We start from the raw sequence: 23,720 nt of genomic DNA on the forward strand, positions 1-23,720 counted from the left end.
GATGAATAGATGTGATTGTTGGGCCTCTGAGCCTACATTAGTTTGTTCATCGACCTTGAAAATTTGTCCATAAAGGAAATAAATTCATACCTGCATTTACACATGTCAAAATGAGATGATTGTTGGGCTGTGGAAAAGGTATGTTTTATCCTTGTAACTTAAAGTTATCATTTTCCTTTATGTGTTTGTATTTGTTTTAGGAATAAATATAGAAGAAACTATCGAAGAAGCTCGATAAAATCGAGCATTAATGAATTGGGTAAATCTGGGCACGAAAAACTAACTTTCCCTATCTCTATATGCATGAAGATAAATTGAATGATTGTTGTTCGAACGATAGAACAACAACGAACAAGAAAGGAAAAGGACAACATCTCAATTACAAAGGATAGTGGAAGACCAAGAGGATTAATTCTATTCTGTGATGAAATCAAATTGTGGGTTGTGAAATCGTGAGGATTCACTTTTATCCATTTATCTTTCCAATGTTATATAAAGCCATCCAATGAAATGAACAACTAGTTAGAAAATTCAAGACTGTAACTATTCATTTTGGACACAGAGTATTTTCATTACTATGACGTTGTAATTGTATTATTAAGTTTAATGAAGAAGAATGTATTTTACCTATAATCACATTTTGAGTGTCTTTCAGTAGTGACTTTTGAAGACTTTGGGCCTAGTCTATAGGAGATATATTGCTTTAATTGTGTCATATTTATTTCTGCTTATTCTTATAATTGTTTATTACTGTTAGTTCCTGAAATTAGAATTATTTCGATTGCTTTGAGTATGGATTATTATGATTTTCTTTTGCCATTCAAACTAGATTTTAGATCTTGTTGTGTTTTACATCTGCATGTTAATATTTACCTGATTGATCACGTTAATTTAAGTATTCGATTGTTGGTCATTTTGAAGTAGTGTTACAAGAGTTCTCAAGCTTATAGTTGATTGCTTTCTGTGAGATGTTTGAATAGTTACATGTTGTTCATTTGCTTTAGATTTCCTTCACTGAATGAATTATTGTATATAACAGTTAGATTTGCTAAGAGTGATTCCTTTTACTTGCATTCCAATTCAGTTCTCTGCATAATAGATTAAAGTAGATTTAAAAATACTTTAGAGATTTCCTTCAGGATTGTTTGGATTGTACTTTGAGAATTATAAATTATTGCAATGATTCTAAATCATTTCATTATGAGTTACCCTCTGAATTCACTTGCATAGACAATGTTGAACACTCTTGAAATAAACAGACTTACCCTGTGTTGATGATTAATGTAGGTATTAATATCGCTTTTAGTAGTCATCTTAGTGCACCAACATTTTGGTGCCATTGTCAGGGAGAGTGTTTCAAAGTGATTTATTTTTATTTTGTTATAAAATAATTGGGTTTTAAAAATGGGAGGTAAAAACCTGCGTAACCAACAAGTAAAGTTCTTTCTCATCAGCCCACCTTTAAGCAAATGCATAGAAGCTAAATAGGAGTAGGGTTTTTTTTATGCATGACTAGGAATAAAAAGATAGAAAAAGATCACAACCCCCCACCTAAACCCACAATAGGGACTAGTGAACCTTGGGAGATCAAATTTTATAGATGATATCGTAAGAAACGTAGAATCGTAGGCATCAGTAGGACCCCAAAATATATCTAGAAAAATCCCTACTATATTCACTCAGGTAGCAGGCTCACCATCTATAGCCTATGCTAAGATTCATAGCCAAATGGGAGGATCCGAACAGAGCTTTTAGGTTACAGAAAAATTATATTCTCATTCTTTACAAGAGGAAACATCGTGCAATCTAAGAGAAGGAGAGGGAGAAACCAGTGGAACTGTTAATGTAGAGCCACAATTATCTAAACTAGTATCACTTGTGATCCCATATGTGGGAGGTGCCATAAAAATATCTCAGATTGAGAATACTCCACTTACTCAAATAGAACCCCCTAAAGTTCTTGAAGGATATTGACATTTTCAACCAAATGGTGAATCAACTACCTCAATTCCAGACCTCGACATTGGAATACCCCATAGTTGACCCAGTAGCCAATGCCCCTATGAAATCCATTTCCTTTCAAAACCTCCCAACCTTTCATTGGATGAACACAGAGGATCTGGATGCTTTCTTATTCGAGTTTGACATCCTCTGCAGAGGATACGATTACACCACCAATCCTCAAAAGTTGAAGTTGTTACCTTTTGTTACACACCATTTTGTCACTGTCCCTGTACTCCCCATTCCACGATCCTGGAGGACCTCTATAGTGAACCCTATATGCTTTCCCTTCATGAAGAAACTCCCATTGTGTCCCTCTTCATGAGCAGAACAATTCCCTTTTGCATCATTTTCAAAAAATCTTATGTTTTTCCTAGTTTACAAGATTGGTGCTAATCACCCATGTCCTCCTCGTGTTGATATGAAAGGATTATAACTATCCCTATCACCGACTGGAGCGACTGAGCCATTCTCCAGTCACACCGATTCTCCTTTGGAAAGTTTTTTAAATAAGGAGCTGAAGCCTCCAGCTCTAGAAGCTTTGTAACAGAAGTCCGGTAAATGGTTGGGACATATGGAGTCGAGGGGACCAGTTTGGTCTCCTTTCCCATAATAGGATGGAACTATCTCAAGAGATAATACCTTCTCCCTTAAGAAGAGGAACCATCTTCCTTCCATCCATGCTATATAAACCTCCCTTTTCCCAAGCATAAGCTAGTTCTAATTAGGCTCTGGTTGAAGCTTTGATTGTGGAGTAATATGTTATCACTCATAATTTGCCTTAGAAGTTATCGGAAGAAGGAAGAAAATGAGGTAACCACAAACCAATCTGTCAAGTATAGGCTCTAGCCAACCTATGACTCAGAGAGGGCTCTATCTATATGATTTAGCTTTGTTTGCTATGATTTTAGGCTACTTCTCAATATTCATGGGGTTTTGGATTTAAGTTGAAGGTTGGGTGGTGGAATTATTGGAATAGATGGATAGAGCAAGGTCTTTAAGCCATTCGGCTATGGAGTCAATAAATGGATAGCAGAACTGGATCAATTCATTAAAGGGAATGTTCACAAGGCAGGCTAGCAAATCGTTAGGTCGAATGGGTGAAATGATATTAACCAGGGTGAGAGAGCACTTAAGAATTCTCAGACCGGGGTTAGAATGAAGAATAGAGGATAATCATGAACAAATGGAAATTAAGAATCCTTTTCTATGGATCACAAGGAACTACCTAAACTAAGGAACATTCAAGAATTCCTTAACTTAGATTTGTGAAGAAAACATTCCGTGTGCATAAAAATCAAAACGGAGTGCAACTAAATAATTTATGAGATATCATTCCATGTTATAGCATTCAAATTTTTAGAGATATAAGTAAGACTCTGGAAAAACATAAAGAAAAATAACATTGAACGTGAGAAAATACTTATTTGAAATTTTCTTTACACAAGAATCTGGTGAAATATCTGACCTTTATTCCTTGATCCAGCTAGCTAGTCGAGTCATTGATACAATAGAATTTCAGACTTAAGAACAAGAAGTCTATAGAAATGTTTTGGAATCCACCCTACATACTTCGATTTGTGAAGTATTTATAGAAACATTATTTCAAATATCTCAAAACAACTTGATATTTAATCTAGGAAATATAAATATCTTCTTGCAAGAAGATAGAGACAACTATTAAACTGTTTCATGATGTCCCTTTTATTTGGTACTACTGGCTTTTATGGTTGGATTTGTAGCCTTTTATGCTGGCTTGTAGTTGTGGTGTTTCACGCTAGAATCTTCTTCAACTTTTACCTTTCAGCTGATACTCTTTGACCCTGATGTGTTGTTTTTACCTGTTTACTTGGTTGTTCTGTTTTTACTGTGCAATAACCTTTGCTGTAAATTTATCATAGTAAATCAGTCATTGTCTCCCACCATTCTGCATCATGTAATTTTACATTCATAATCCTCTTGTAGATCTCATGAGATTCAGTATATTTGGAAAAATTAGGCTTGGTGAGGAATAAACGTTTGATCTCATGCTCCAAGAAAAACAAGTTTTCAAATGTGTTGTACAAAACTTTGCCCGTTGCCAATGCTTTTATGGATGAAGAGCTGGCTTGTTCCTTAGCCAACTATTTGAGTTTATTACCATAGTCCAACTATGTCATGAGTTTTTCATTGATAGCTAAAGGACTCGGTAGACCTTTCTGCCTTAAAATCTGGAATTTAGCCATGAACCTATCAATGGCTACCTACATATTATGGCACTTTTCTTCTAAATTAACCATAAAGTTCCTTTTGGAAAGGACCTTCCTTATTTCTAAAATGGTCTTAGCCCTATATTCTATATTTAGCTCATGGAACCCATATCTATTCTTGTTGTTGAGGAAGTGGGTGAGTCTATTGGCATCCTCTGGCTTATCTCCCAACTCCTCCTTTACTTTCTGGATAGCTTCTGTAGCTATGTTTATTAACTCTTTCTACTCAAAAATAATTTGAATTGATGGCCAAATATCATTGACAGATTCAATGATATTGGCCCACAAGGGGTTTCTCCAGTGTTAAGTATTTCTCTGAGACTTTGATTATTTCACTCATTCTTTGGGCCTTTTGTCCTTCTTCTTTTAGCTTAAGTTGGGAAAGTTTGTAGTCAGTTTCCAAACTTGCAACCTTTTCTCTTAACCGGTTCATTTCAGTAGTGTGGATAGACATCTCTTCCATGGCTGTGACTAGTTCTTCTACTTTCTCTCCTCATGTACCTACTGCTGATGTAGATTTTGTTGTCACCGGCAAGGCTGTTGCAAGTGGAGCTATAGGTGCCAAAGATGTTGCTAATGTGGATGGCACTGCTGTGGAGACTGCAGGAATAACATTTGTTTAAGAAGTGGCCACATCCGCTTGTTTCAATTGGATTAAAGCATCCAATTCCTTTTCTATCTCTTTTAGTTGATCATTCAACTTGAAGACTAAGTCCATGAGTTCTTCATGCTCCTACTGGGTTTCTAGGACTTCTAATGTTTGTGGATGCTACTGCTGATTTATTTTTAGTTATTTTTTCAGGCCAGGCAGTAACTCATCGAAAAATAATTCGTTATATTCATTCTAGTTGGTATTTATTATATACATGAGGGAGAGACTGTTCATTTCATCTCCTAGTGACTCTTCATATTTTCTAATATTTATTTACATCAGTTACACTTATTCACCCAATCCTCATGATTAGGTGTCAACATTCCCCCCCTTAATATGAAGGGATGTTGGTGGGTCCAAGAATCGTTTTGAATCTTTCAAGTTTTTCTCTTCCAAGTGCTTTGGTGAAGATGTTTGAAATTTGCTCATTAATGGAACAATGGTGGAGATGGATTATTTTGGCCTCAACATGATGTCGAATTAGATGATATTTGGTATTGATGTGCTTCGTTCGATCATCAAAATTTGGGTTCTTGGCCAACTTTATTGCCAAGGTATTATCAATCATGAGTGGAGTTGATTGTACTTGTTTTACCTACAAATCTCCAAGAGTTTTTCTGAGCCACACAATTTCTTTTGTTGCCTTAGCTGCTGCCACATATTTTTCCTTTGTTGTGGAATCTGCTGGAACTAATTGTTTGCATGATCTCCAGGAGATAGCTCCTAATCCAAGACTCATAGCATAACCTGAAGTAGATACCCTAGTTTCTTTGTCTTCATCGAAGTTTGAATCAGAGCATCCAATTAAGTTGAAGTCGTCCACCTGTGTATACTTGATTCTAAAGTCTTGAGGTCCCTTCAAGTACCTTAGAACTCTTTTTGCAACAGACCAATGTCCCTCACAAGGCTTTTCCATAAACCTAGAGAGGATTCCTCTATACTTTGTTGCATCCTCAAATTATTTTCCTTCAATGGATGTGAGCTTTAAGTTTTGTTCCATTGGAGTAGTAAGAGGATTGCATTCTATCATGCCAAACCTGTTCAAATTTTCTCCAATGTACTTCTTTTGAGAAAGAAATATGGACTTCAGATGTTGAGTTACTTCAATACCAAGATAGTAATGAAAATAACCCAAATCAGTCATTTCAAATCCTTTCCTCAATTCCTTCTTTATGGATGCAATGTAGCTTTTACTGTTCCCTGTCATCAAAAGATAATCTACATATACCACAAGATATACAACTGTTTTGCCAACTTTCTTGACAAATAAAGTTGCATCATCAAGATCATAATGATTGAAATTGAGTTTCAGAAGATGCTCAGTTAGTTTTCATACTAGGCTCGTGGTGCTTATTTTAGGCCATACAAGGACTTCACAAGTTTGCATACTTTATGTTCATGTCCTTTCAAAACAAATCCTTCAGGCTGGGACATAAAAACATTCTCTTTTAGATCTCCATTCAAGAAAGTAGTTTTTACATCCATTTGACGTACTTTCCAACCATTTTGAGTTGCTAGGGAAAAGAGTGTCCGGATGGTAGCCCATTTTGCTGTGGGGGCAAAAGTATCCTTGTTACACTAAAAAATGTCACCATGGCTATTTACAGTTAGTATGGCTCTATCAACAGTCATGCTATCCTCTTAGGCAAGTCTTATGCCTCTGCTCTCCATGTCAAACTCCAAAAAGAGAGAAAGTCTTTATAAAATGTATTTATCTCTGGGTACGCAGGTTCTCTCAACCTTACCTGCGGGTACGCACCCAATGTTCACAAAAGCTGCGTACTTGTACGCTCTGTATGTAAAGGGGCAGGTGCGTCCCCCTGTAAAGGTCAAAATGCGCAAGTTTCATCTTTAAAAAGTTACTTGTGGTCATTTCTAGAGCATTCTAGAAGGTTGTTCGACGTGTATTGAGCGCCTCCAGATGGTTCATGTACCCCTACCAAAGAGGAACTTATCCCATCAATGAGGGAGCTATCCCATCCAAAGAGGGGATTATCCCATTGATGGTGGACCTGAATAACTTCCTCTAGACCACTATAAATACAGGCATTGGGCCAGAAGGAGGAGAGGTTGGAAGCTAAACATTTCTAAGGGTAGATGCTGCTGGAATTAGGACTCCCATTTAGAAGCTTGTGAGGAGAGATTGCCATCTTTGCTTGTTCTATTTGGAAGTGTGTGAGCTTTGTCAAAGTAAAGGAGAACACTTGATGGACCCTGGGAGGGACTTGCACAACACCAAGGCTCAGGTTGTAATTGTTCCTTTTGTTTCCTATTAATGCAAATGAGTCCATTCTTCTCAATAACTTGTTATTTATGAGTTGTTTCATGTACTCCTTGGTCTATGTGTTAAATATGTTTTATTCTATGAGATTATCAAGTGATATTTAATCGTTTGATTGTTAGTGGATGCAGGATTAAAAGTGAAGGAGGAGCTCATCCGAATCAGTGAGGCTGGACTGCTACAACAGCGTTGGCTTACAGGTAGGATCTAAACACTTGATTTCTTATATAGTAAATGCATGTTTAGAGAAGGATTGCTCTTGTTTGTCTTGTTTGTCACTAGAGAGTCTTAGGCTCCTAGGGAGGTTGGTTGTGTCCGCACTATCGACTCTTTCCGCCTGACAAATTGGCAACTCCACTGGGGACTCCATTGATGTGAAAATCTTTTCCTTTATATGCAACTTTGATCTGAGAAAAGTCATTTATTTTCTGGTTTTTGGCTCTGTGACTTTGTTTTTGGGTGGGTTAGTTTAGGGTTAGATTGAATTTAGTTTTTCTTGGTTTTTTCAGTAGGACCCACCCTCTGAGTATTGCACAGTGCATACTTGTACGCACTGTTGCTGTGTGCACAGAGCGGGCCCACACCTGGCTTAACTAGTTGCCTGCGTCCCCTGCTAAAAATTAAGAAATTTCCATTTTTTGCATTTTTTCTCTTAGATTTTGCTTTTTCTTAGTTTTTACTGCCCGGATCCATTAGTCTCTTGTCAAAGATCTTCACCTGAACTTGTTTCGATAGCATTGAGTGTTTTAGTGGATTTCATAGAAGTTTAAGCCCTAGGGTTTGATTTTTGAGTAGGTCTTGTAGTGACCTTGGCGATAGAAGTTGTCAAGCCTTAGATCTCTCTGGTTTTGTCAGCCTTCTTAGAAGTCAGACCTGTCATAAAGTCTACCTGTGAGAGCAACTTACCTTTGAGTAGTCTCTTTGGCAAATTTCGAAGTACTTGTTGATTGAGTATTGAATTCCATTTTACAAAAAGAACAAAAAGATTTGAGTTTTGTTTTGACTGGTCTTTTGATTCTGCATTAGCTGGTCCTTGACTTGATTGTGGTCAAGTAAAACAACCTAGAATCATCCTTGTAGGTTTTTGCCTCGTTAGCTTTGCTTAGAGTACATTTCTTTTTGATTTGCTTGTGAGTCAAGTTTTCATAGCTTTTATAGCTTTTGAGATTGATTTTCGTTAAAATAGATTTATATGCTTTATTAAATAAGAGAAAATACAAAAACATCTCCTTTGAAAAGTTTTGTTTCAAGTAGCTTTGAAGAGTTTTGAAAGAAAAAGAGTTTTTTGTGCACGTAAGGAGTGGTCATGTTTGTATGCTTGAAAAGATAAAGAGAATTGTTTCTTTGATTGTCTTTACTAAGAAAGTTGTTTTCTATAAAATTTGCATCTCTCAACTCTCTTAGTTGGGAATTTCATTGAAAGAGAAAAGTAGCGTAAATCATCTTAGGTGCATCTTTGTAGTGGTTTGAGTCGAGTCTACACACCATTGGTTTCACTTCCGCTACCTTTTGTCTTTAAGAAAAACCATAAAATTAACGCTTAAAGTAAAATCAACGTAGTAACTTTTATTTACTAGGGCTCTGAAACACCAATTTAGATCAGGCTAGTGTCTTGGAGTAGGAGAGTAATTAACTCTCCAGGACAACAAAACCAAACAAGTAGCTTATCTTGTGATAGAATAAATCCAATTGTCTCATTTGTACGCTGGGAAAGCTCCTCTTAAAGGAGAAGCACGAGCTCGTGTCCGAACCAGTGAGGGGATCAATCCCCCCTCATTGGGAACGATGCCAGACACGCACGTATTACAAACGGTAAACCTCGGATTAACCATTGTCGAGGAGCCAGGGGTCACTTGTCGGTAAACCTTGGATTATTGTCAAGGAACCGGCAAGGGGATTGAGCTTGATACTCTACCCTTGCGTGCTATCGGAGTGTAGACTGTTCCCCCAGGTGCATTTGTTGCGGTTGGTAACCTTAGTGACCATTATCTTTAGGATTCTACCGAGGTGGCGGTGGAGGGAAGATCCCACTGTACCTGGAGCAGACGTCGGCTAGACTCACTTGGATTTTCAGGGGGGTTCACTTCACTCGAGACGGTTAAAGTGGAGGAACTTGTGCCAGTCTATTCATTAAGCAGGTTGTCGGGGTAACTGTTCCACCCGCCACTTCTGTACTGAATCCAGCGATGTTGGGTTTCATCTCCAACTAGCGTTTTCGGTCTGGAAGGCTACTGTTTGTGCTTGGGTTGACGCCCTAGATTCTTTAGGCGTGTGATTCAAATTTGTTTGGTTCTTTAGAGACTCTAGGTGGTTTGATTTGAGATTTTACTTTGTTTTCGTGTGTAGTAGTTAAAATTTTTTAGCTGTGGCGGAATTACCGAGACAGTCCCGTAGACTTCGGGGCCAGTCTCCTGAAGTTGTTTCTGTGGCCGAATTGTTGAGGAGATCCTGTAGACTTCGGGGTGAACCTCCTCAAGACGACCCCAGTAATCTAGAAGGTTTAAAGGTCCTTGTAACTCCTCCTAGTGGCAGTAGAGTAGGTTCACCTGAAGAAGGAGAATCTTCCTTGGTAGTCCATTCAGCTTACCAAGGTTTAGAGACAGGTTATAATCCCGAAGCTGTTACAGTTTCTGAACTTGTTGGTAGTTTTTCGTCTGCTAGTGATACAAGCGAAGAACCTAAAATATCTGAACCTTTTACTCCGACTTCTAGTGTTCCAGATTCACCAAGAGTAGAACGAGTTATCACCGAAAATCTTCCTACTGGTCTGATTGCTATCGAAGAACTTGCTCCAGAGGAAGAAATAGGCGTCTCTAACCTTGAAGATCAACTTACTATTGAGCTCAGGGAGCGTGAATCTATCTTTTGCAGTCCTCCTAGAAGTACTACTTCGTACCTTTTGTTAACCAATTATTTAGACAACTCAGGGGTAGGTTTTTCTACACCTCGTACTCCCTTTCCACCTGGAGGTATTTATACTCCTGTAAATATGTCTGGTCAGTCGTCCGTGTTTACTCAAACTCCTAAATCTTTCTTACACGACGGTCCTTCTGTTCCCACCGGGTATCAATCACTTTCTGGTACCTTTGCGGGGGCATCTCCTCAACCCATTGATCATGGGTTATTAGCTGAAAACAATGGTAATATACCATTGGGTGTAGGAGACATTTACATGATGTTAGGTTCAGTCCCCGTTTCCCAACCTCAAGGTGGCCAATTACCGCCTGGGGGGCAGCCTCAGTTAACGCCTGGGGGGCAACCTCAAGGTACACAAATCGTGTCTGGGGGGCAACCTCAAGGTCAGTATGTACCTATGGTGCAATACATGCCTCAAGGTCAACCCCAACCTCAATATGTACCCCAGGGTCAACCTCAGTATCAACCTCAAGGGTATCAACCCCAAGGATGGCAACCTCAAGGGTATCAACCCCAAGGGTATCAACCTCAAGGGTATCAACCTCAAGGTCAAGGCCAACCCTAGTATCCGTATTTACCTCAAGGTTATCAACCTCAAGGTCAATACTCAAGCCAAGGTTATCAGCCACCTCAAGGTCAGTCATATGTTCAAGGTATGGGAACTGCACCTTTCAATTATCAATCCTATCCTCAATCCGGTTATGGATCTCTGTATCCTCAACCTGTTATGGGTTAATACCCCGGAATGTTAGTGTGGGATCCATCACAGGGTCAACAGGTGTTGCAGCCAAGTATAAAGTTGGTACCTCAAGCTGGACAACCCGTAGTTTCTGGTCCACCCCAGCAACCACAACCTGTCCAGTCAAATGTTCAAACTTCTGTAACTTCGGCAGTTACTCAGCTGCCAATAGCACCTAGTACTCCATCTCACACGGTTGCTGCAACTACCGCTACATCTGCCACACTTACCTCTGGAGTATCGACAGCTCCGGTTTCTACTGTCTCTGCAACCACTCCTCAGACATCTTTACCGTTGTCTGGATCTACGATTCAAACCACGGTCCAGATGCCTACAGGTCAGCCTGGTATAAGTACGGTTTTCACTACTCAACCTCAATTTGTTCATCAACCGTACCAGGGACAGTACCAACATGGGCAAGCTGTCCAACAACCGGTTTACCAGTATCAACTGTATCCTGGGTACACTTATCAACAACCTCAACAACCCCAGTACGGTCCGGTTAATCCTGGTTTTCCAGGAGGATATAATATCCCTAATGCGACTCCTGTTCCTAGTTATCCAGGATATCCTCCTCCTGGGACTGGTCTTGTGACCCAGAGTTTTAGAGATCCTAACCGGCAGTTACCGTTTATCGCAACTTTGGATTTACCAGACTTGACGCACCTAACGAACGATCCAATTCAATATCTTCCGTTTTGGCCGCCAATGCCAAATAAGTTGCCCAGTGATATACCCAAGTTCGAAGGTAAGTTTGGAGAGGATCCGTCCAATCATGTGATGACTTACCACCTCTGGTGTGCTTCAAATTCTATCTCGGATGATTCGATCCGCTTACGTCTTTTCCAGCGTACACTCATTGGTCTCGCGGCCAAGTGGTACATTGAGTTACCACGGGCCTCTTTTTACAATTTCAGCCAGTTAGCTACCTCGTTCTTAACTCACTTTCAGTTGCCGATCAGATACGATAACGGCACGGAGTTATTAACTTCACTAAAAAAATCAACGTCCACGTATATTTATGATCACATTCATGAGTGGAGACGTCGAAGAAGGCTAGTGAAAGTTTTTATTCCCGACCAAATCTTAGTTGAATGGTTTGTTAAATCATTATTACCGAAGATTACTGAAGATGTAGCTAAGGCCGGAGTAGTTACTGAGGAGCAAGTCATTGCTCAGGCGCAATACCTTGACTTAGTTTATACTCAGTCGGGTACGTTACACGAGAAGATTCCAGATCTTCCAAAATCGAATCAAATCGTTGCTGCTCCTTCGGGATCTCATGCCGCTGATGGTATGATTGGTATCGTGAATACAAAGAGTAAGAAGAAGTCTTCCAAGGCTTCAACTACTCCTATAATCACTTTGCCCGATTCCCCGACAGGAGAGTCTTCTCCTGAACTTACCGCCGATATTCACGCTGTAGAGTCATCTACGGCCAAATCAAAAAACGGTGGAAAGAAGAAAGGAAAGAAGAAGGCTAAAGCAGACAAGGCTCCGAAGGAGAAAACGGAAAAGTCGGAAACCAATGACGAAAAGTGCAAACCTCGATATCCTTGTCTTATTTGTGAAGAGGATCATTTTACGAGAGATTGCCCTCATCGGGCCGAGGTTGTGAAAATAGTCAAAGGTTCTCCCACTCCTGCTGTGTTAAAAGATCCATTTCCAAAGCAGGAAAGTAAGATGATAGGTTCTTCCTCGACTGCCAGTGAAGAACCCATTTTGATGATGTCTCATGTGAGGATTGCGACTCGGTCACAAGATTATGGTAGTAAGAATCCTGTTGATGGTAAAGAAGCAGAATCTTCTCATTCTAATCCATCAACCTCAGCTCCTGGTTCCGATCCACTACAGATCGAAAAACCTAACCCGGACCTAGTAATTAAACCGCCCGCCAAGGGTGTACTTCGAAGGTCTGCTTTCAATCCACATGCGAGAGCAGCCCAGAATTACAACATTGTTGAGGACTTAGCTGTTTCACCCTCAGCAATGTCGGCTTTAGAAGTGCTGCAATCATGCCCAGCACAACGAAAATTACTTTTGTCGGCTATCGGAGCTGTTGATGTTCAGGATCCGAACCTGATAATCTTCGATCTAGAAAATAGTACACCGCGTCTACCCCATCAAATGGCTTTCCAAATTCCAGTGATAGTCAAAAACAGGCCTATTCATCGGACTGTCATTGATGAGGGAGCCTCTACGTGTATTATGTCAATTCAATGTTGGAGATCGCTTGGTTCTCCTTCGTTGAATCAATCCCCGACCATCCTTAAGGCCTTTGATGGCCATGGGTTCCGTCCGTTTGGTATTCTACAGGAATTGCCTATAGGGGTAGAAGGTGAAACCGTTAGTCTGGATGTGGAGGTGGTTGATGCCCCTCTAGACTACAATCTTCTTTTGGGTCGAAGTTGGTCATATGCTATGACAGCGGTCGTTTCATCGGTCTTCAGAGTAATTAAATTTCCATGTAACGGTAAGATCGTGACGATTGATCAGCTGACATACTTTTCATCTGACCCAGCCTCTTCAGAGAGTATCCAACATGTCAGTAAGATGACAATCCCTTATAGGGACGTTGACGTAGGTTTAGTTAAAGATTCCGGTTTACTGGGAACTTTTCCTTTCCCTCCAATCAACGCAGACCCTTCATTTGCATCAATTCATATGATTACATCAGACAACATTATTTATGATGATCCTTGGATTGTCCCATCTGAATCTGAGATAGACTCATTCGGTGATGCTATGCCTTTGAGTCCATATGAAATTGCTTATGAAGCTGTCATGTCTTTTACCGACTCGTGTTCAACCCAAATCGACCAAATGAATGTGGTCAGTGAAGAATCACTTTTCACATCAACCTTAGAACGGATAGCGTTTCCCGAAGTCGTGTCATCTGACGAACAACTTCGCGAAATCCTAAGTGTAGACGATCTACCATGGGAAGATCTCCATCACAGATCTTCGTTTTTACCTAAGGATGATGCTTTTGAAAATGATTTTTCATCTATCTTTACCACTGAATATGTCAAAGACGCTCAGAATCCAACGAAACATTCTGATTCAGAGTTGAATTTAGGGAATATTTCTCGTACTATTCCCATTGATATTTCAGTGAAGCACGGAATTGAGGAAAACATTCATATAGGTGCCTCATGTACAGAAGATGAAATCCAAACTTACAAGGCCCTATTCCAAGAATTCCGCGATGTGTTTGCCTGGTCTTACGAGGAAATGCTGGGAATCGATCCTGCCATTGTTGTTCATGAAATAAAGACCTACCCGGATGCTAAACCCGTCCGACAACGGTTGCGTTAGATTCACCCTCCAAAAGCGGCTGCGATTAAAGCAGAAGTCGAAAAGCTGTTGAAAGCAGGTTTCATTTATCGAATCCCGTTAATGGATTGGGTATCGTATATTGTTCCGGTCAACAAGAAACAAGGAACAATAAGAATCTGTATCGACTATAGGGATATAAATCGAGCTTGTCCAAAAGACAACTATCCTACGCCTTATATCGATCAAATTATTGATGATTGTGGCAGAAGTGAAATGTTTTCCTTCATGGATGGTTTTTCGGGCTATAATCAAATCAATATTCTACCTGCCGACCAACCAAAAACGACATTCATTTGTCCATGGGGGACATTTGCTTATTGCAAATTACCTTTTGGGCTTAAGAATGTCGGGGCCACTTTTCAACGGGCGATGTCTTATGCATTTCATGACATCAAGCACATTGTGCAACCGTACCTCGATGATTTGCCTGCTCATTCTTTACATCGAGTTGATCACCTTGTCCACTTACGAGCAATCTTTATGAGGTGTAGGCATTATCGAATTCGGTTGAATCCCCACAAGTGTGTGTTCTGTATAGAGACGGGTCGATTGCTGGGATTTGTTGTTTCAAAAGCCGGCATTCGCGTCGATCCCTCGAAGGTCGAAGCTATCATCAAATTGCCTCCTCCTTCGAGTTTGCGCCAACTCCAAAGTTTGCAAGGGAAAGCGAACTTTTTACGCCGATTCATTCCAAACTACGCCGAGGTCACTAAAGGTTTTACACGGTTGTTGAAACAGAACGCTCAATTCTTTTGGGACGAGATTGCCCAACAATCTTTTGATGCACTTAAACACGCGTTGACCCATGCACCGTTGTTGCATCCTCCCAACTACAACCAGGACTACTTCTTATACCTCGCAGCTTCGCATTCCACTATTGGAATGGTGTTAGTTCAAGAAGATGAATTCGGAGCGGAACATGTGATATATTATCTTAGTAGGACATTAAACCCCACTGAGCTAAAATATTCGCATGTGGAGAAATTGGCCCTGGCAGCCGTTCAAGCTGTCCAGCGTTTTCGTCACTACATTCTTCTCCGTAAAACTACAGTCATTTCGGATTGCAACCCTATGATTTATATTTTGACAAAACAACTGCTAGGGGGCAAGTACTCTAAATGGATCGTTATCCTGCAAGAGTTCGACTTGGAGTTTGAGAAGTCCAAGTCTAAGAAATCCTTAGTTTTTGCGGAATTGATGTGTGATTTACCGCATGCTGACACAGAAACTGTGGCAGAGGAGTCCATTGCGGATGAATCTTTGTTTCTTATCAGTACTTTAGATCCGTGGTACGGGGATATAATCATCTATCTCCAAACCCAAAACTTTCGGCCTGAAGCTTCAAAGTCGGAACGTCGAAAAATTCGGTTTCAATCCCAGCAATACAAGATTATTGGAGATACACTTTATCGCCGGGGGGCAGACTTAGTTTTTCGACGTTGTTTAACTCACGAAGAGGCTGAGAGGGTTTTGAATGATTGTCACTCTGGAGCATGTGGCGGTCATATGTCTGGGTATGCCACAGCTCAGAAGGTGTTGCGCGCTGGCTATTTCTGGCCGTCCATGTTTAAAGATTGTATCATTGCAGTCCGGAAGTGCCACAACTGTCAAGTGTTTGATCGCAAGATGCGCGCACCACCTGCTCCTCTCCACCCTATAATTGTCGTTGGTCCATTCGCCAAATGGGGTATCGATTTTATTACTTGTAACCCTCACTCGGCCGGGGGGCATGCGTATATCATCCTCGCGGTTGATTATTTTACTAAATGGGCCGAGGCGATGCCTACATTCGACGCAAGCGGAAAAACAGCTGCAGTTTTCGTATTCAATCATATTATAACTAGGTTTGGTGTCCCACAAGCAATCATCACTGACCATGGGAGCCATTTTCGAAACATCATGATGACTGAACTTACAAGCCAGCTTGGTTTGCGCCACGATAGCTCTACTCCTTATTATCCGCAAGCCAACGGTTTGGTTGAGTCTATCAACAAAGTTCTGGTTATCATGATCCGACGAACCATTGGTATTCATCGGTCGAATTGGCACAACATGTTATTTTCAGCGCTATGGGCATACCGAACCTCAGTGAAAACTTCAACAAGGTTCACTCCTTTCCAGCTAGTTTATGGCTTGGAAGCTGTGTTACCCATTGAATGCGAAATCCCATCACTTCAAATGGCTGTCGAATTACTTCCAGCTACTTCCGAAGAGGAGAAGCGTTTATTATACTTAGCTAAATTAGATGAGACTCGACGTGACGCTGCATTGGCAATCGAGACTCACGCGAAGTGAATGAAAGCTCAGTATGATAGAAATGTGACCCCTCGAAGTTTTTCAGAGGGAGACCTAGTGCTATTATATGATCAAGCTAACGATAAGCTAGGTGCTGGAAAATTCGTTCCTATGTGGCATGGACCCTACATTGTAAAGCGAAAGCTAGCAAAAGGGGCTTATGAGCTGGTAGATTTTGATGGGGACTCTTTGGGTAAACCCAGAAATGGACTTTACCTAAAGAGGTATTATGCTTAAATGGTGGGTATGGAGAATTTTTAGTTAGGTTAGGTTTTCTTTCTAGCTAGTATGTTTGTTAGTTTGGTTAGTGTGCTTAGCTTAGAGAGTGTGTTTTTCGTCGTTATTCTGGCTTATCCTGGTTTTACTCTTGATATTACAGATGTCGACGCCTCTCCAAACATACATCGGATTTGCTGATGGTGCTTGTCGTAGTACATGGAATATCTCTTCCGCAGCTTGGATTATCTCTTCGCCCTCTGACGAGTTAGTTTCTATGCATGGGGTAAGCCTCGGTCAAACGACGAACAACATTGCAGAATACAGTGCAGTGGTTGAATTATTATCTGAATCTATTTCATTTGGAATTTGACGTTTGATAGTGAGGTTAGATTCTGAACTTGTTGTATTACAGCTTAATAGAGTATATGCCATTAGAAATCCTGTGTTATTAAGGTTGTTTTTGAGAGTGCGTCTCTTGGAACGTGAATTTGATTACATTGAATATCAACATATTCCGAGGTCTTTAAATACATTAGCAGATGCAATTGCTTCTCGAATGTTGGACAGACATTTACAATAATCATGCAAGTAAATTTAAAAACATTTCATCACATATGTTAAACAAGATAAGCCGGTAATAGTGATATATATATATAGATAGGAGTGTGTCAAAAAATATACATCGTCTTCGATCATAGGTTGAAAAACACCTTATGATCGGCAAAATGATAAGTACAAAAAGCCAAAAATGTCATATGTGTCTACAAAAGTGACTAGCCAATCACTGGTGGTGCTCCCTATACGACACCACTGCACGGGCTACCTTACACAAAAACCTCCTAAACGGTCCAGGGACTGCGACTACATAGCGCTGAAGTCTGATAGGAATATCATCTATGGTAGTCTCAGGTATATCCACCGTCAGACGCTCTAGATCCTGCTCCAACTCAGCTAGTGACTCTGCAGCCGCGTCCTGTGGAGCCGGTACCGGTGCAACTGGATGTCTCCTCTCAAAAGGCCGGAGGTTGGCTGGGCGCTGTGGACCAACATCTGCATTTTGAAAATTTTTACTGTCAGTTTTGAGACAATATATATAAAAAACAAAAAAAATAGATAAATTTAAAACTTGTGAAAAATAAAGTACCTCTGTCGTCCCATTGTTCTCCCTGTGGAAGAACCATGTCCGGATCACCTCGAAAATCTACTCCGGCATACGGAAAGTCCTGGATCGCAAAAACCTGGTCCTCTAACCAGTGAAAATAACCAGCAGGGAATCGAACAACTGCCGTGCCCTCGTCAGGATGTCGGGCCATCACCGTAACCCATCGTATCAGCTTTGGCTCCCGAGGAGCCAAGATATCAACAGTGAGATGCTGAGGGATCAACATCGGAACTCTCTCTAAGGCAAAGCTCACAACTAGAGGCCCATATCCAAAGGTCTTCAGTTGTCCGTTCTTTGCCCTAGTCAGTTGGCCCTTCATATTGGCCGACAGAGCATCACGCCAGTTGAAAATGGTGCCATGGAAACAGTCAATCGCCATCCGCATTTGGAACCCGGTGGCAATATGTAAAGCGGCTACGCCACAAATTCTGGTAACCGTGAAAGCTATAACCATGAGTTCACGCCGAGAGATGTATTTGATTTCTATGCCTTTCGCATGGTGTTGATTGGGTATGCACCAATCTTCCCGGAGACTAGCAAGGGATTGGCCACCCGGCCTAATCCCGGCTAGATTGAGTTGCTCGCCCCTATTTGGCAAGCCAGTGAGAAAGTATATGTCAGAGGGCTCTATCTCGAGCTAGTGCCCTCCGATGTAAAAGCATTGCTCGTGAATGTTCCATCTCTCAACCAGCCACTCCAAGAATCTCACCTGAGCCCTCATGCCAGGTATGGCCCAGTATTTATATAGTCCGCATGCTTTTAGGGCATCAATGGAAGTTTGGTGACCAATTGCAGCTAAATCAACGTCCTCGTGCTCTCTTTCTCTCCAATCCAACATGGTGAGTGCCCTACACACCAAGAAATAAAGATTAGAATTAATTTTGTAAATTTTAAATGGTTATTTTTGGGGTTTCAAATTCCGCCCTGCGCGGGGGACGCACCCCGCGTTTAGGACACAGAGCGCCGGGACGCAGCTGGCCTGAAGGTGGGCTGCGTACCCCGACCTTTTTCCTGTATAGGAAAAGTTTGGGGGACGCAGGTCACCCTTAGGGCACCTACGTACCCCGCAGAGAGGTTTTTAAAACCTAAAACCCCCCAAAAACCAAAACTAAAACCTAAAACCTAAAAAAAAAATTTAATCAGATGAAATTGAAGAGGAGGATGTTGTGAAATACCTGGAAGAGACGGCGTTCGATTCTGTGGTCGGATTCTCCGCAATGACCACAGGAAGTTTCTTACCAAAAGCCCTTTTCTCAACCTCAACAGTAAAATGGTAAAAATGACATGGTAAAAAGTCTTTTTGTAGGTTTTTTGGATGAATGAATGCTAGGTTTGTTTATTTTTCACCATGGAAGGATATTTTTTAATGTATTTTTGCCTATCTTAAACAGGTATGAGTAATGTGTCGTTTTTGTGCAGGACAAAGGGATTTAGAGGGAAAATTGTCATTTTTCACGAACCAAAATATTAGAGTCATCTTTTAAGCCCTTTTCTGACTCCTAAAATATGAAAAGATTTCCGAGCGTTTCTTTTACACTCGTTAAAACGGAATTAAAAGACGGTCCCCTTATAGCTCTTTTCTGACCGTAAAATCAGGAAAAGGTTGCCGGGTTTTTGTCGTTTCAAACTCGATACTGGAAATAAAACGACGTGTCCTTGATCGCTTTTTACTTTTCAGGTCAGTGGCACTAATTATTAAAGTACTCCTTGGTCGCAAGATCAAGCGGTTCCCCCAGGTATTATTTTATACTTTTTCGGGCTTGAGGGACACAAATCTACGAAAAAGTTCAACTTGGAGTCTTCTTAAGTTTTCCAGACTCTCTAAAATTGAAAAACGCCGAGTTTCTCCTATACTGGGCTCGTTAAACATTTCACAGTAAAGGACCTGTTCAATTACAAATAGGAACGAACCACTCCTTCCTAGGGTTCGAATCAAAACTAGGTTGGACTCATCCGAAGGATGAGCTTATAATCAAGCATATGTTATCCTCCTCAAGCTTGTTAAAAATAAAGAGGTACTTGCCAAAAATGGTGGGGGAAAAGAGAGAAGAATGAGCCTATTTGTTATCTTTTGTCTCAGAAGAAACTTTATTACCACTCTTGAACACGACACTCTTTATTCACCTGGGTTGGGAAATCCTTTACCTCACAGTTGATCAAACCACTTTGAAAGTCTTCAGCCGGGTTCCGGGGATTAACTTTGAGTCATTCATCACCAAGCCATCTGTCGTGTCGTTATGTGTTCAAGAGGTCTGCAAGCAAAACTTTCATCTGCAAAATACTTGTCATCCATTTGACCATCCCTGAGTCAGTCCTTACAACAACATTTCTTCAACTTGAACAAATGATTTCGTGTTGTGGGCTTGCCTGCAACGGGTTGCTTTCTATCGACATCAGCACATTATCTAGAGAGATGACTTAGAAATCGTCAGTATCTTGAAGTCTCCATGCATCAATGGCAGGTTTCTCGCCTTTGACGTCAGTTTACATCATTGACTCTCGATCGAAGGATTCCGTGAAATGTTCGACATCAACTCATTCATTCACATCTCATGGATTGTACTGGGTACTTTGAGAACCATTGACATTACTGGTGGTCTCTCTCACACTTGTTAACAGTTTACATCATCGACTGGTAATAAAGTGGTTTCTACCATGTTCGACATCAACTCATTTATTCGCATGGCTAGAATCGTACCAATTCGGGAAGTAGAAATGAAGACCCTGGATCTAGTTTCCACCATCCAGGCTGCGAGGAGTTTTGTATTCATTATCTAAGTAGACTAATCATAAACAGATGGCTACGCCCATACTGTGTCTACAAAAGTCTATGATTATGATGTACTACAAGATCATTCCTGTATCAGAGTAGTTAGTCTGTTAGTTAAAGTTTTGATCTGAGAATGGGAATTCCTACCTCAGCGATGATATAATCTTATACATGTATTTTGTGTTGAAAATTGCAGGTTCTGACCAGGCTCTCCACGAGATAATCCTTGAAATGATAAAGCACTTCACCCTTCCTAGACAATACAAAACCCTAATCTATTACAGGCTTCGCACTTTAGGGGGCAATCTGTTACACTAAAAAATGTCACCATGGCTATTTACAGTTAGTATGGCTCTATCAACAGTCATGCTATCCTCTTAGGCAAGTCTTATGCCTCTGCTCTCCATGTCAAACTCCAAAAAGAGAGAAAGTCTTTATAAAATGTATTTATCTCTGGGTACGCAAGTTCTCTCAACCTTACCTGCGGGTACGCACCCAATGTTCACAAAAGCTGCGTACTTGTACGCTCTGTATGTAAAGGGGCAGGTGCGTCCCCCTGTAAAGGTCAAAATGCGCAAGTTTCATCTTTAAAAAGTTACTTGTGGTCATTTCTAGAGCATTCTAGAAGGTTGTTCGACGTGTATTGAGCGCCTCCAGATGGTTCATGTACCCCTACCAAAGAGGAACTTATCCCATCAATGAGGGAGCTATCCCATCCAAAGAGGGGATTATCCCATTGATGGTGGACCTGAATAACTTCCTCTAGACCACTATAAATACAGGCATTGGGCCAGAAGGAGGAGAGGTTGGAAGCTAAACATTTCTAAGGGTAGATGCTGCTGGAATTAGGACTCCCATTTAGAAGCTTGTGAGGAGACATTGCCATCTTTGCTTGTTCTATTTAGAAGTGGGTGAGCTTTGTCAAAGTAAAGGAGAACTCTTGATGGACCCTGGGAGGGACTTGCACAACACCAAGGTTCAGGTTGTAATTGTTCCTTTTGTTTCCTATTAATGCAAATGAGTCCATTCTTCTCAATAACTTGTTATTTATGAGTTGTTTCATGTACTCCTTGGTCTATGTGTTAAATATGTTTTATTCTATGAGATTATCAAGTGCTATTTAATCATTTGATTGTTAGTGGATGCAGGTTTCAAAGTGAAGGAGGAGCTCATCCGGATCAGTGAGGCTGGACTACTACAACAGCGTTGGATTATAGGTAGGATCTAAACACTTGATTTCTTATATAGTAAATGCATGTTTAGAGAAGGATTGCTCTTGTTTGTCTTGTTTGTCACTAGAGAGTCTTAGGCTCCTAGGGAGGTTGGTTGTGTCCGCACTATCGACTCTTTCTGCCTGACAATCCTCATAATCAACCCCTTCCTTCTACGCAAAACCTTTTGCCACAAGCCTGGCTTTGTGCTTGTCAATTGAGTTGTTAGCTTTATACTTGTTCTTGTAGACCCACTTGCAGCCAATTGGTTTGATTCCTAATGGAGGATCAACCAGCTTCCAAGTGCCATTCTTTATCAGGGCATCATACTCCTTTTGCATCACTTCTTTCCATTCATCATGAGAAGCAACTTCTTTAAAGGAAGTTGGTTCGAAATCTATAGACAAATTCAATTCACAATCATAAGAAACATCCATATCAACAAGTGAATCAAAGTCATCTACATCACCTTGATTCTATCGGTTTGAATTTCTAGTTCCTGTCATTCCAACCTCATCATGATGAACACTTTCAAGTGTCTTTGTCAGCCACTTTGGGGGACCTTTCTCAGATGGTCCAGGATGCTCCGTTGATTGAGTTTGGACTGAATCAAGATTGAGTATCGCAATTCTATCAATCACATCAATTAAAGTATCATCCGTTGTTGGAGTTTCATGCGGGGGAGAGAGTGCTTCAAAAGAAGATTCCATAGGTTGATCTAGTATAGGAATCCCCCCTTCCATATGTGGAATCTGATTATCAAATTCTTGAAATTATTTTGCATTTGCGAATCTATCCAAGCGATCAAGTTGCCGCTCAACAACATTGTGAGTTTTGGATGTTTCAAGAAAGATTACATCTCTAGATACAACAAACTTTTTATTGAGTTCATCATAGAGACAGTATGCTTTGGAGGTGTTTGAATACCCCTTGAACCAAAGACCCTGAGATGCTTTACCGAAGGAATGTGCCCATACCACATTTCATAGGGAGTCTGGTTTCTGATAGCATTAGATGGTCATCTATTTTTTATATATACAGCACATAGAACTGCATCAGCCCAAAACATCAATTTTACATTTTTGAAAAAATCATGGAGTGCACCATATTTAAGATTTTCCTATTCGTTCTTTCAGCTACACCATTCTGTTGGGGATTATAAGGCATAGTTGTTTGATGTTTGATCCCATGTTGGTGAAGATAGTTCAAATTCATTTGAAGTATATTCTTTTCCATTATCAGTGTGAATAGAGCCAATATGAGATTGTGCATCATTTTAAATCCATGTATGAAAGTTCTTGAATGTTTGAAAAGCATCAGATTTGTTCTTCAATAAATAAACCCAACACATTCCGGTGTAGTCATCAATAAATGTCATCATATATTTATTTCCATTTGTAGAAGGAACAGGCATTGGACTACATAAATCTGAATGAATGAGTTTAAGTTTTCTATGTGCTCTTGAATGTGAATCATGAAAATATTGTTTGTTATGCTTTCCTAGAATACAAGCATCACATGGCTTAAGTTTCCTAGGAATTGTAGGCAAACTAGCAACACCATTTTTCTTCAACAAGCGGAGGCTGTCATAGTTCAAATGTCCAAATCTAGCATGCCATAATAAACTTGATGGAAGTGTATCTTCTTCATAATGAGATTTGTATGAGAAATTTTGTGGACGAGTAGAGGTACCCTGCAGCTTGAGAAGCCTTTCTTCTTCTATACCCCTCATGACAAGTGAGTGGTCAGATGCTTTTCTCACCTCAAGCTTGCCATCAAGCATATGAATGGAGTGACAGAAATGGAGTGACCTTTCTGTCAGATGTGCACCAAGGACAACAAGTTTCTCTTCAGCTGTGGGAGATATAGAACATGATGCAGAAGGA

Source organism: Pinus tabuliformis, chromosome 7 (assembly GCF_031772625.1).
Source record: "Pinus tabuliformis cultivar Carrire ecotype Pingquan chromosome 7, CPIR1, whole genome shotgun sequence".
Taxonomy (NCBI): domain Eukaryota; kingdom Viridiplantae; phylum Streptophyta; class Pinopsida; order Pinales; family Pinaceae; genus Pinus; species Pinus tabuliformis.